The sequence below is a fragment of the Nomascus leucogenys genome, chromosome 13, assembly GCF_006542625.1.
Source record: "Nomascus leucogenys isolate Asia chromosome 13, Asia_NLE_v1, whole genome shotgun sequence".
Lineage (NCBI taxonomy): Eukaryota > Metazoa > Chordata > Mammalia > Primates > Hylobatidae > Nomascus > Nomascus leucogenys.
The window spans coordinates 40,346,353-40,360,079 of NC_044393.1; positions in this window are offsets into that span (position 1 = coordinate 40,346,353).

Below are 13,727 nucleotides of genomic sequence, written 5' to 3' on the forward strand. Positions count from 1 at the left end.
ACAGCCTAAAGAGTGTGAGGTCTGTTCGTTGTAGAAGAGCAAAATTAAGGATCAAGCCTTAAATACAGACTGTACGATTAATTTTCTTTAGTGCGCTCAGGGCCCAGCTATTCACACATCCCTCTTGGCCTCTCAACTTCAAAGCATGCTCCTGCCTCTCTCCCCTCAACCCCTCCTTTATTTTTTTCTTATTCCTTTACATCAGGTCAAGTGCAGGCTTTAGAGAAAGCTGGCTGTTTCCTCCTTTCATAAATACGAGGCCAAACTAGGTGATTTGCTTTTCAAATTCCTTTATGTGGATCAAAAGAGTCCATGAAAATTCTGTCAGGATAACAACAAGAAAAAAAAAAAAACCTTTGAATTGACTCTTTAAAAAACTTTCTAACCGGGAGATGGAGTGGAAAGGGAGCCATGTTGGCCTCTGGGTCCCCCCGGCTGTGACCTTCTCTCTCTGTGATGCTGGGCCAGAGCTTGGCGGAGGGGTGGCCTACAGCCTACAGCCCCGCAGGAAGCCTCATCATCTGTGCGAGGCGGTTCAGAGGCTGTAAGACGTGCACTGCAGATCCCACAGCAAGAAAGCGCTGCAAGTTCTGCACCAGAACACAGCGCTGGTCGGCTGAGTCCACTGGGCACGGAGGGGCCACTTCAGACCAACTACGGCTTCCTTTTCGGGGATGCTCAGAGCAGGGCAAGGTGGCACCTGCGTGCAGGGCTCAGGTAGGACAGCTCTCAGAGGGGTTCTGGGAGCTCACAATGATCCAGTGTCGCTCTGCCTGGGACTCAGGGATATAAGATCTCTGCGGGGCTCGGGCAGGACTGTTCTCAGAGGGGTTCTGAGGGCTCATGATGATCCAGTGTCATTCTGCCCTGGGACTCAGGGATCTGAGCTCCTTAAAAGGGTCGGGCAGGATGGTTCTCAGAGGGGTTCTAGGGGGCGCTTATAATGATCCAGTGTCGTTCTGCCTGGGACTTGGGGATCTAAGGTCCCCCTTGAACGCACCCCAAATTCCCGCTAAGCCTCTACTGCTTCCTGCACCAGTGGAGCCACAGTCCTGGGCTCAATGTCTGGGTCTGCCCCTGAGGCACTGTGGGCCTTGGGCCAAGCATTAACCCTTTGGTTCCTTAGGTTCCTATAAAATGTGTATTTTGAGGGTGAGGTGAGGAAAATGTATATAAAGTGCTGCAATAGGTGCACAGTCAGGGGGTGGGAGGCTCAGAAAATGGTAGATGCTGGGAGGACATTGCTTCCTCTGACACCTCCTCCCCTCCTCCGTCCACCTCACTCCTCCCCTCACGCCTCCTCCCCCACCCCTCAGTGCTCCACCTCCAGGCTTGGCTTAACATAGAAGAAAGTCTCTACGTCTTCCACGGAGCTCTGTCAGCCTCCCTGGTAGGGCCCTGGGTCACCTGTTTGTCCCCACCCCAATGGCTCCTTGCTGAGCACAGCAGAACCTGTGGCTTCCTGCCTGGCTCTGATGCCCTCTCCCTCGCCCAAGCTCAGCCTCCCTGCAGGGGGAATGCAGTCTGAGCCTGTGCTGCCGGCAGTGCTCTCCTGGGCTTAGCCTTGTCTCTGGAGGAAACGGCCAGCCATCCTCTGCCATCCAAGTCACCGCCTGGATCTCCTCTTGCAGGGAGGGCTCTGGGACTGCTTGTGAAGGGCACAGTCAAGGCATTTCACGCCGTGGAGATTGGCGACTGTGGAAAACTGAGACACTGCAGAATTTCTGCGGCTGAGGCTCCTGGGGGCGGCAGGGGGTCTCCTGCCTGAAGAGGTTAAGGTGTGATGTTGGAGGAGAGGGGTGGGGACTGGGAGGAAGTCACTGAATTTGCAGGAGTCTTTCCCAAACTATGGCCCCTAGGCTATGCAATGCGCTCACCTGTGGGCTTGTTTAAATGCAGATTCCTGGGCCTTACACAGATCTCCAGGTGATGCAGCTGGCCTGCAAACCTACGTTTTTAATGCACAGGCTCTCCCTCCATGCCCTGCCTGGCTGTGCCCAGAATTCTCATGCAAGGCACAGGAAGGGGCTGAAGCAGACGGCAGGGGGTGTGGGGAGACTTCCAGGGACTCAGAGGATTGCAACAGATCCCTGTGGCTATGCTGTTTTCTGCACCACTGGAAAGAGGAAATCTAACCATGGTGGTCGAAGGGAAGGCACGACTTAAACCCTGGGCAGGAGCCGGGCTAGGGGTCCCATGTCTGAGGAAATGTTAACCAGGGGTACATGGATTCCTGAGGGGCTGGGCGTAAAATTCAGATGACTGTGAACTTGGAAGGAAAACAAATTTCATCTTTATTTCTACTGGCTTCAAACTCAGATTTTGCATTACTTTTGATTCTGAATTGAGTTCCACCATGGTGACTTTTCCCACGGACATTGCAGAGGGTTTTTATCGTGGATGGTGGTTGCAGGCATCTTGGGACTTTGAAATTTTAGTAATTCTTAGATCCTCCAGTGAACTTGCTGTTTAAGAGGTTAGTAAAGAAGCACATATATTAACACATCACACACGCATTTAAAAACATTTTGAGTGGCTGGGCGCAGTGGCTCACACCTGTAATCCCAGTACTTTGGGAGGTCGAGGCAAGTGGATCGCTTGAGGTCAGGAGTTCGAGACCAGCCTGGCCAACATAGCAATACTCCATCTCTACAAAAATACAAAAGTTAGCCTGGTGTGGTTTGGTGCATGCCTGAGGTCCCAGCTGCTTGGGAGGCTGAGGCAGGAGAATCGCTTGAACCTGGGAGGTGAAGGTTGTAGTGGACTGAGGTTGTGCCACTGCACTCCAGCGTGGTCTCAAAAACAAAACAAAAAAAACATGTTGATAACTTGCAAATATTTTCTCCCATTCTGTAGTTGTCTGTTTACTCTGATTACTATTATTTTTTGCTGTACAGAAGGTTTAATTAGGCCCCATTTATTTAATTTTGTTTTATTTGCATTTGCTTTTGGAGTCTTAGTCATGAATTCTTTCAATCCCACTACTGGGTATCTACCCAAAGGAAAAGAAGTCTTACATCACAAACACACCTGCACGAGGCTGTTGAGTGCAGCACAATTCACAATTGCAAAGATATGGAACCCACCAAAGTGCCCACCGACTAATGAGTGCATAAAGAAAATGTGGGATGTATGTACCATGGAATACTACTAGGCCATTAAAAAGAGTGAAATAATGTCTTTTGTAGCAACTTGGATGGAGCTGGAGGCCATTATTCTAAGTAGAGTAACTCAGGAATGGAAAACCAAATACTGCATGTTCTCACTCATAAGTGGGAGCTAAGCTATGGGTATGCAAAGGACAAAGGACACAGAGTGGTATAATGAACACTGGAGACTCAGAAGGGGGAGGCTGGGCAGGGGATGAGGAATGAAAAACCACATATTGGGTACAATGTACACTACGCAGGCGACAGGTGCACTGAAACCTGACTTCACCACTATACAATTCATCCATGTAACCAAAAACCACCTGTACCGCAAAAGCTATTAAAATAAAAACAAGTCTAAAACAGCGTTGATAACCATTTCCGTATAGTTGGTTGACATTGTAAGGCGACACGTGTTGGGTAATGTGCTAGGAGCATCCTTCTGAGAAGGGCTCGGTAGGCTTCACCTGACCCACAGAGGAGTCTCTGGCAGAAAAAGGCGAAGGTTCTCTCTGGCCGTGAATGGAACTAGCTCTCCATCAGGCATCACTCCCTTTGGGGCCCAGGCTTCCGTAGCCTCTGCGCTGCACGTAACTGGCACCACATGACATGGTGTCCTACTGAACGCTCTGGGTTCAGGGGTCAGGCTAACCTGTGCTTAAGTCCAGCCATGTGCCCTGGTGTGAGGTACAGAAACTTCTCAAGCCTCAGTTACTGCAAATCTGAAATAAGGCAACACAAATACCCATCACCCAGGGATATTGAAACAGGATTCTGGAGCCTGGTGCACACTCACTTAACTCTAGAAATAGTATCTTTTTCCTCTTGACAAGTGAAATGGAGACATGGAGGGAGGGAGTCCTGCACTGGAGAAAGAGACACAGGAAGGACCTTAAAGGTGATGCCTGTGTCAGGGAGGGGAAGAGGGGCTGGAGGTGGGGGAAACATGGGGAGGAATGTGTAGGTCACATGTGCAGAGAAGGACTCTGGATGTCATGGGGCGTGGGCCCACTGCTGTGGGGGCTGCTGCTCTCCCAGGGTAAGTCGGCGCCTAGAGACAGCCCACCAAGCAAGGGCTTTATCAAGAGCTGTCATGGCCTCCATCCACCAGCCCGGCAGCGATGTCCCTGAGAGGGGCACTGGGTGGTGGCCTGGGGCAGCACTCCCTGCTCTGGGGCTCCTGTGGAGGCATGAGAGGGTATCAGCCTTGACGTGATCATGGAAGCAGAAGGATGAGCAGGCTTACACGGCCAGCAGCAGCACCTCACTCCTGGGGGTTTTGATACTCAGTTCCAGCTTGAACCACAGAGACTTCACAGCCAGTGCCAGGGGACCCTCCACCCTAACACAACCATGTTCCCCAGAATCAGGTCCTGGTGCAAGACTTTGGGGACAGCAGTTTATGTGGAAGGTGATCCCAGGAAGCACAGGAAGAGGTGGGGAGAAGAGGCTGGGCGGGGGCAGCCCATACAGGGTGAGGTTCCTGCAGGGGACTCCCGGGAAAGGGCATGGTGCACACAGCAGCCGCCGGGTCCTGAGCATGCCGCTGTCAGGCCCTCACGCCCTGAGTGCTCTCTGAGCAGCTCTGTGGGGTCAGTCAGGGGCCTGGAGGAGACCTGCTTCGCATGGAGATGCGGGGGGACGGGGGGCTCGGGGCTGTCCTGTGAGTGGGCTGTGAGCACACAGTGAAGGCAGATGGTGGGGCCAGCCCACCAGAAAGGAGGTGTCTCAGGCTGCATTTGCCCAGGGCAGACCCCAAGACAGGCTTTGGGATGAAGCATTGGTTTGGAAGGGGTCTCAGGAAGCAGGTGGAGAAGGGGGCAGTGAGGGAGGAAGGGGCAGTGATGGCGAGTGAGGGTGGGAGTCAGCCACCTAGCTCTGTGGCCACTGGGATTGAATCCTGCTGGGACCTCGGGGGACGGGGAGGCCCTGGGGGAGGCATGAGGGAGCCCTACTTCTGTCTGTCCTGGGTCAGGCCCACTCCCAGGGACGTTTGTGTCTGCCTCGTCTGTGGCAGAGCAGGTCCCAGGTTCCAGAGAAAGCCCCTGGGCATAGAGAGGAGGTGCTGGCAGCTCGGTGCCCACCAGTATCTGATCCTTGGGGTAGCCCCATCGGGCCCATGGCTCACTTTCCCTCCTCTGCTTCTGTGGTTCTTCTCCCCGGAGGGCAGGGGAGTGCTCTGTCCTTCTCTGGTCTCTTGCTAGCCCTGCAGTGTGGGCAGCCACGTCACCTCTGATAACTGCTCCCCTCACTGGGCTGCTGAGGGGATGACACCAGACAGCACCTGGGGCATGGGTGCTCCACAGGTGCCAATCTTGGGTTGTTACTGTCTCCTCTGGGCTGGAACTGAAGAGCCAGTTGTCCTGCAATCAATTTCTGGACCCTCCATGAGCGAGGAAGAGCAAGAAGTGAGAGTGACTGCAGAAGCTGCCTGCGCCTCTGCCTTTAAAATGAGAAGGGAAGAGGATTTCCTAGAAGTGCTTTTGTGCAATCAGCTGCCTCTGGCTGACAGCGGCTGGAGGCCAGGTTCGGAAGGAGGAAGACGTGTCAGAGCCTGGGCCCATCCCCTCCACTGATCCCTGCGCCCTTGGGTGAGTGGGTACCTCAAGGCTGGCCTTTGAAGCCTGATGAGGACTCCACGTGGGATGGTCCCTTAGGCGTTCTGGTGATTCTAGTGCCCGTCCTTTCCTTCTCGTGAGGAATTGAGAAGGAATGTGTGTGGAACGCTGGTCCCAAGCCCTGGCCAACCTGCCTGCAACTCCATGTCCCTCTCAGCAGCAGATGGTAAATACCCAGGAAGTGCAGATGAATTTTCACATTAGACCAAATGAGACAGGATGTCACAGAGTCAGAGAGAAGAAATTTGAGAGTTCTTTGCTGTGTTGGACGCTGGTGCTATTCTCTCCATGGATCTAAGCTGAGGCTGGCTGTGGTGTGAGGGGGTGGCCTGTGGGGCAGTGGGTACTGAGGAACATGCACCACATCCCTGTGACATGAGGTAAGGGTCATGAGTGAGATGCCAAGCTTCACTAGGACATAGCCCTGAGATGAGGGAGTGGCTGTGGCAGAACAGAGGGCCCAGCCTCAGGCCCCAGCCTTCCCTACTTCCCAGGCAGTCACTGCCAGATCCATTTCTTGAGCCTGCACTGGGGTGGATGGAGGAGTCTGCTCAGTAATGCCCCATCTGCTACTGGCACCATCATGTCTGAGGACTTGCCCCTCAGTCTTTAGATCTCCTTTTCCCTTGAGGTTGTCCCATGTCTTGACCTTCTCTGTGTCCACATCTGTCCTTCTCTCTCTTCAGCCACATTGGAATTTCCATGTTATTCTTACATGAAACTGTTGGGTCAGTGTACAAGGAGCACAGATTACTAGGTGGCAGTCTCAACATCCAATTCAGTGAAACTATTGTTGGGTTTCTTGGTGGAACATTCTTCCCTGGGGAGCTAAGACCTCCAAAACAGCTGAGCTTAAAGCTGTGTCAATGGGAAGCAAAAAAAAAAACAAAAAAAACCAAAAAAAAACCAAAAAAAAAATTGTTGCAGTGGGTAACAAGTGAGAGAAGCTGCCATCACATGATTCTGCAGGCCACATCTGTGTGGATTAGGAACCCCCTCCTGATACAAAATACTGGATGTGTCAAGGCTAGTCAGGAAACCAGAGCTCAAACACACCATTCTAATACAAAGACTCTAAAATAAGGAAATGGTCCAGCAGATGTTGGCACCAGGAAGGGCAGGTAGTGCCCAGCTGGGCATTTCAGGCTGTGTGGTGGGGGACATTGTTCTGAGACCTCCAGCATACCCAGTCACTGTGCTTATTTCACTGACTTAAGGCACAACTAGAGAGTCAGTGTGTCACCTGAGCTTCTGTTCTCTTGTTAGATTAGCTGGGAGTGGTCTTCCACTTGAGTTCAACCCAATCCTAGTGTTAACAGCTGCTGTTTTTTGAGCACTGACTCTGTGCCCAGTATTGCATTCCCGTATTTCCATCAACAGCCTTAAAGAGAAGGCACTACTGCCCCGATCTGAGGGGAGGCAAAGCAGAAGAGGCAGAGCTGGTTTGTGGGGCACAGGAGCAGGAGGCCCAGGTGGCTTTCAGAGGGCCTGGCAAGGTAGGTGTGTGTGCTGAACAGACGTTAAGGTGGCTCATGACCTCCTCCTGGTGGTCACGTCTGTGTGTAGTCCTCTTCCCTGAAAGCGGATGGGACCTGTGCCTTGCTTCTAACTAGAATACACAAAAGTGATGGTATGTCACTCCTGTGATTATGTTACATTATTTATTTAAGACTGCCTTGCTAGCAGACTTGCTCTCTTTCTCAGTTGCTGGATTTGGGGAAGCAACCTGCCATGAGGTGAGAAGGCCTATAGAGAGGGCTGCCTGGCAGGGAACTGCAGACGGCCTCTAGGGCCTGACAGTGGCCTCCAGATGACAGCTTGAAGCCAGACCCCTCAGTCTGACAGATGCAAGGAAATGCATTCTGCTGACACCCTGAAGGAGCTTGGAAGTGGATCCTTTCCCAGTCCAGCCTCTGATGAGACCGCAGCCCTGGCCACAGCTGGGCTGCTGCCTGGTGAGACCCTGAGCAGAGGGTGCAGGTGAGCCCAGGCCAGACTCCTAATGTGCAGAAACTGTGTGGTGACCGTGTGCGTTGTTCTCAGCTGCTAAGCTTGTGGTGACTTGTGCTGCTATAGATAACTAAGATGGTGTTCAATTAAAGGGAGTGCAGGGGGTCAATGCACAGGTACATGAAGCATCCTGGCAGTCCTTAGCATTTCTGAGGTCCCTGGGAAAGGAGGTGTGAGGCTGAGAGAACTGGAGGGATAGGGGGAACCAGGCTCAGTAGTGGGATTTTGTTCAGGCTGGTCCTTCTGCCAGAGGTGGCCTGTGTGGATGGTGGAGAGTCAGCTGCTGGGGCTGGAGTTGGCCATATGCAGTAAGTGCATTTTACTCTGTTTCTCATGGCGCCAGAGATTTCAGTAACCATAATCCATTGTTTGGGCTCTTAAGATTTTCTCTATCTTAAGCGTTCCCCATCACTAGTCAGAAGTGGTAGAATTTGGAGTAATTCACTAGACAATTTTAGAGAAACCACTCAGTACCAGGAGACAGCACGGGCAACAGCGAGTAAAATGCAGGTCGTCGTCCCCATGGCTTAGACCTCAGTAGTCGAGACAGATGCAAGAACCAGCAACCGTGGTACACCGGGGGCGGGAGGCCTGAGCGGTGGGCCAGAAGAGGAAAGAGCTCTCCACCTGGGCAGGGGGAAGGAGGGAGGGCTCCCTAAGGGCACTCCAAACCATGTAGGATCATGTGATTGCCGTGGCCTTTAAGAGGGAGCAGGATGCTCTGGCTAGAGGAAAAAGACTGTCCCGGCTGCGTTAGGAGGGAGCCCTGCTGAGCTCACAGCCTGGCCCTGGTCTCATCCTGACCTCCGCAGCCTAGGGAGGCCCCACCCGGTGTGAGTCAAGCGTCAGGGCTGGAGCACCCACCAGGGGGTGATGGGGTCCAGTTACTGTCTCCAGGACTGTCCCTGGTCCTTGGGGAGGCCCTGTGGCCACTGAGGGGACACTGCCCCATGCCCTGTTACAGCCCAGGCCAGCCTCTTCTCCAGGAGCCCTGGCCTCTCCTAGAAAGACTAGCCCAGAATCAAGTATGAGATGGGCTGAGAAGCAGGGGAGGGGAGTCCTTTCAGGACACTAAAATAGAGCTGCGATTGTAGGTGAACTTCATTTCAATCCATTCAAGCCAAGAGGAGATGGAGTTTTTCCCTTTGACTTTGCCAAGCAATGGAACATGAGTGGCCCACCCCCCTGATCTGAAGCAGAGCAAAACGTTTCTGGGAAAATAAACAAACGCAGACAAAAAAATAGATGCTCATGTGTCTGAGCCAGCAGCGAGCCTTTGATCAGGTTGCTCCAAGGGACCAAAAGACGGGGACTGAGGGACCCTGGCAACAGGATGAGGCAGACTCTGTTAGAGGCTGCCCAAAGTCACACACAGCGTTTATAGACGCTGCACGAGGAGAGACGGCCGCCTGGGAAAGGGAACAGACTAGGGCTTGGTAGAAAGACGCGCACCGTGCTGCCGACGTTGGCAGGGCTGCACAGAAATGCCTGCTCCTTTTCGCTTTCTTTCTCTTTTATTAATTTTATATTTCAGGCATTGTTTAATGGTGAATTTGTCTTTTTCTTGAAGATTCTCTTGGCCTCCTGCTCATTGGTTTGGCAGGACACCTGGCTTTTGGAAAAATGACCATTTTGCTGTACAGTCTGGTGTGGCTCAGAAGCCATGCTAATGATGTTTTTTTTTTTTAAAGATGGAGAAAGAAGGTGTGCTGGGATGTGGGAGGGGTGAGGAAAGGAAAGGCTGAGAGTGGGGTGGGGACATCGGGAGCTGTCTCCCTATTAGATGGAGACAGCCGATGCATTTCAATTCACTCTTACCCTTTTGTTGAGAGAGGATGTAGCCACAGTCCAGGGCATCAGAACTCATTTTCCTCCACATTTGTGAGTAATTAGGACTTTCACTTGGACATGGTCACTCAAAGCCTCAAGTCTCTTTCCTCACCTGTGTAATGAGGGTGGATGCTCTTTAGCTCACAGAGTCTTAGTTTGAGGCAAAATCACAAGAAATGTGAATAGTGCTTTGAAAAGGATAAAACAGCCATGACAACCTGCTTTCTGTTTATTTCTATGGAAACAGCCGGTGGGCAAATCAGTCAGGGCAGCACCAGAGTGGTCTGGGGGCCTCCCACCCCGCTTGCCCTTGCCAGACCTGGACTCTGCACAGCCCTCAGCCCTGCCCTCTCAGCCGCCCTCCCCACAGGGCTCACCCACTGCTACCCAGTAGAGGGCACCTGGAGTCCCTTTAACAGCAGCTTGTCTGCACAACCTCCTTGAACCATTTAGTTTATTACAGTGGAAATTATCTGCAGTTAATTTTGGGCACCCAGTGTCAGAGTTTGGCAAAGCAAGGCAGAGAGCCCTGCTGCTGCTCAGGCTCAGGAGCCAGGGATGTTCTCAGAGCTTGCTTTCCACTCACTCCCTTGCGGGACTTTGTGGGAGAAGGAGGCTGTGAAGTGGCTCCAAGTCAGCCCCCTTCACACGAGTCCCGTGGAGTCTTATTTCCTATACTTCACTCATCCATTCATTCACTGGTTTATCTGAAGGGCTTCCAGTGTACAGTGAGGCTGCAAGCCAGGGGGCGAGGTGAGGGAGGAGGAGTGAAGGCAGGGAGACAGAATCAGGTAACTCACCAGTGCATCCACACGCTGACTACTCAGGGAGCACTTGCTGGGTTACACAGCTACTGATGGAGTCCACTCCTAAATAACTAAGCAGAGTTGTGGGATGGTTGAAGCTTGACCTTGGAGAGACCTTGGAGGGATGGACAGGTGGACTTGGAAACCCCCATTGTGGGGATGCAGGGTCTCCTTTCTTGCCCTCTGGGGGCAGTGCTGCTTGGGGAGTGAGCTGGGAGCCGGTCCCGGGGAGAGCCACACATCCCCTTCTGCCTCTGCCTATGGCCCCTCTTCCTGGGCCAGCCCTGGCAGTTGTCATCCTCACTAGCGGAAAACACCTGCTGCAGTGGTTAGCCCAGGGCTAAGGAAACAGAAGTTCTTCCCCCAGCACGGGTGGGGCCCACCTGCCTTGCCTGGGAGGAGACAGGGTGGGTTCTTGTTGACGGATTAAATTGTCCTGCCTTAGGTGATGTGCGATTTCAGCAATGCACATTCTGGGAAGGAGAAGCTTGGGCCTAAGCACCCGATTAGCGCAGAGGCTGGGCTTATGCTGGAGACTGCATGGATGCACAGCCAGGATTTCTAGAGCCACTTCATTCTCATAGGGCCTCTGACAGGAGCCAGGTTCAAGACTGGCTCAGGGAGACACAGTAGACATAGCCGAGGAGTGCCAGGAGCTGGAAAAACTCATTCTGATGCAGAAACAGGTCTAATAAAAGTAGGAGATGAATTTAGGGTTTGGCGGGAGACCAGAATAATTGAAAATGCCCTTTAATAAGACAAAGCCAGTAAAACACTAGGTCAAATTAGATATGGCAGGTAAAAGCCTTGCCAGAAAGAACGGGGAGCTGGAGCAAGCTTGAACTTCTGGGGCAGAGAAGCCAGCACGTGACCATGAAGTGAAGGCCAGGCAGCAGCTGTGTCAGTGCCAGGAAGCCCTGGAGGGAGGGGGTCTTGGAGAGGGGCCTCAGGAGCCCTGCAGAGCATGAAGACCGGACGGGTTTCCCTGGGGACATGGGGCTCTCCATGCTCATCTGTTCTTGCTTCTGCTCAGACGCCCTGATGCCTCATGACACACAGCCACACTGAAGGCTGCTAGTGGTCATGCCATGGGGTCCAGCTCAGATGGGGGCCCAGGTGTTTCCTTCCTCGGCCTGCACTGCAGCACTGGTGGCAGCTCAAATCACGCATGGGTTTGGAGCTCCAAAAACCCAAAGTAAGTCCTGAAGCTAGCTCTCCAGTCCTCCCAGGGGGTGTCATTCAGGACTCCAAGGAAGATTCTGAGGAAGGGGAGGAACAGGGGTCCTCCCCATGGGGTCACCTGGTGCCTTGTGTCTATCTCTAGGGTCCACTCAGATCCCAAGATGGCCTTGTGTGTGGACTGCCAAATTCAGCCACTCTGTGACTCCACGGGACCATCCTGTTCCTTCTGACTCTGCAGACCCCACTTTCCCATCTATGGTTTCTTTCTGGTGCCTGCAAGGTGGACATGCCTCATTCCCTCCAGGAAAAGTCCAGAGCCTCTTCCATCCTGCACTTTGCTTGACTGGGAATCGCATGCAGCTCATATTTGTGCATCTATTTAATAAGATAGAGTTGTTGCTTTTTCTCCTGCAAAGGTGTGGAATGGAAGCTGTGGGTCTCATGCTGGAAAGCAGGCTTGGCTGGCCCAGCCTTCCTGGCTTTCTGTCATTGTTTGCACCTCGGTGTCTTGTTGGGCCCAGACATCCACCCCTCACTGGGCTCTCATCCAAGCACAGGAGAGGGAAGGGCCAAAGAGCAAGGAAACTCGGGGGCCGCAGTACTTAGGATGGTTATGCTTCCACAGAGGAAATGCCAGGAGAAGTGGAGCTAGAGGCCCTTATGAGGTGCAGGAGGCAGAGCGAGCAGAGCCCTGGGCACCGAGCTCTGTGTTCAGAGGAAACAGCTGCATCCCAGCCAAGGCCAGAGTAACAGGTGTGTTCCCAACTGAGAAAATGGTAACTAGATGCACAGTTAGGGCCTGTAATTAATTCCGCACCTAGAGAAATAATCAGATGAAGGTCTTTCTGGGTAGGACACTGGAAGCAGGAGGTGCTGTGGACCTGAGAAAAGGCTCTTGGGTGTGGCATGAAGGGGTGGTTAGAGCCTGCCTTCCGGAGCTGAGCTTGGACTTCCGGCCCCAGTCCAGCTCTGTCGTTGGCAGTCTTGTCCCGCTTTTCTTTCCCATGGTTCCGGTGCACGGGTGTTTCTGGCTGGCCCTAGTTCCCAGGTGCTCTGCTGATTCAGAGAAGCCAGCAGGCGGCAGCCACTGCAGCCAGGGCAGCACAGCCGTCTTGATCTGGGGCGTCCTCGTGCACCTGCTGCCAGCAGGCCCTCCTACCCCAACCCTGGAGGACAATCTGGGAGCCTCGGAGCCTTTCTGAAAGGTGGATGCATGGAGAGGAAAACCTGGCCTCAAGCCTCACCAGCCCAATGGGAAGGCTGACGCGGATGCTGTCTCTGCCTGGCAGGCTTCCTGTGCCCAGCACCGGTGCCCTGCCTTGGCCTGGCAGTGTGTGGGAAGCAGTGATGAGGCACCCAGCATGCTGAGCCCCCAGGAGGAAGACGGCTCTGGTCCAGGGAATTCAGCCAGTTTATGCCCTGGCTCCAAGGAGCTTCAGTTCCCAGCTCTCTGAGAGCTTTGCCTGTGTTGACAGGGATCTCCTGGGGGCTGGGGTGTGGGGCGGGCAGATCCTAGCTCATGGCAGGAAGGCATTCAGTGTTGCCTCTGCATTTGCAGAAGGTTCCCCTCATCTCCTGAGTCCTCAGGCTGTCCCCGTGGCATCTTCCAGGATCCACATTTGAATGATGACTCATGGGCGTCTTTCCTCCCTGCTTCTGGAGATAATTTTAGGCTTGGGGAGGGGGTGGAATCCCACAAGAACAGATGCACGCTGCCTCCTTTGCACCTACCCCGTGGCTGTGTCTGAGAGCTTCCATTTTCTCCAGGAGGACAGGCGGCAGAGAACCATCCAATCCCCTCTGCAAGTGTAGCGCTGGTTTGGAATTCAGTTCTACATCAGGTGGTGCGTCTCGCCAACTCTTCAAAAATCAATGAGCTACAAGGCCTTACATTAGAACACCAAGTCTCTTGGAAATTCGGTGCTGAAATCCCTTTATGCACCAATTCTCTCAGAAACCTGAGTCAGGTAGTCACAGTTCTCCATGTAGCCTATTTTTATGTCCAGTCTCTTGGAAATTTAGCAGATAGTGGGAACTCATTTTGCTTAATAATTGTAGGACTGTTAATTTCTGTGCCACACTGAACACAAGCTATTTAAAGACCCTCTATGTATGGGGCTTAAAGAGCTTAA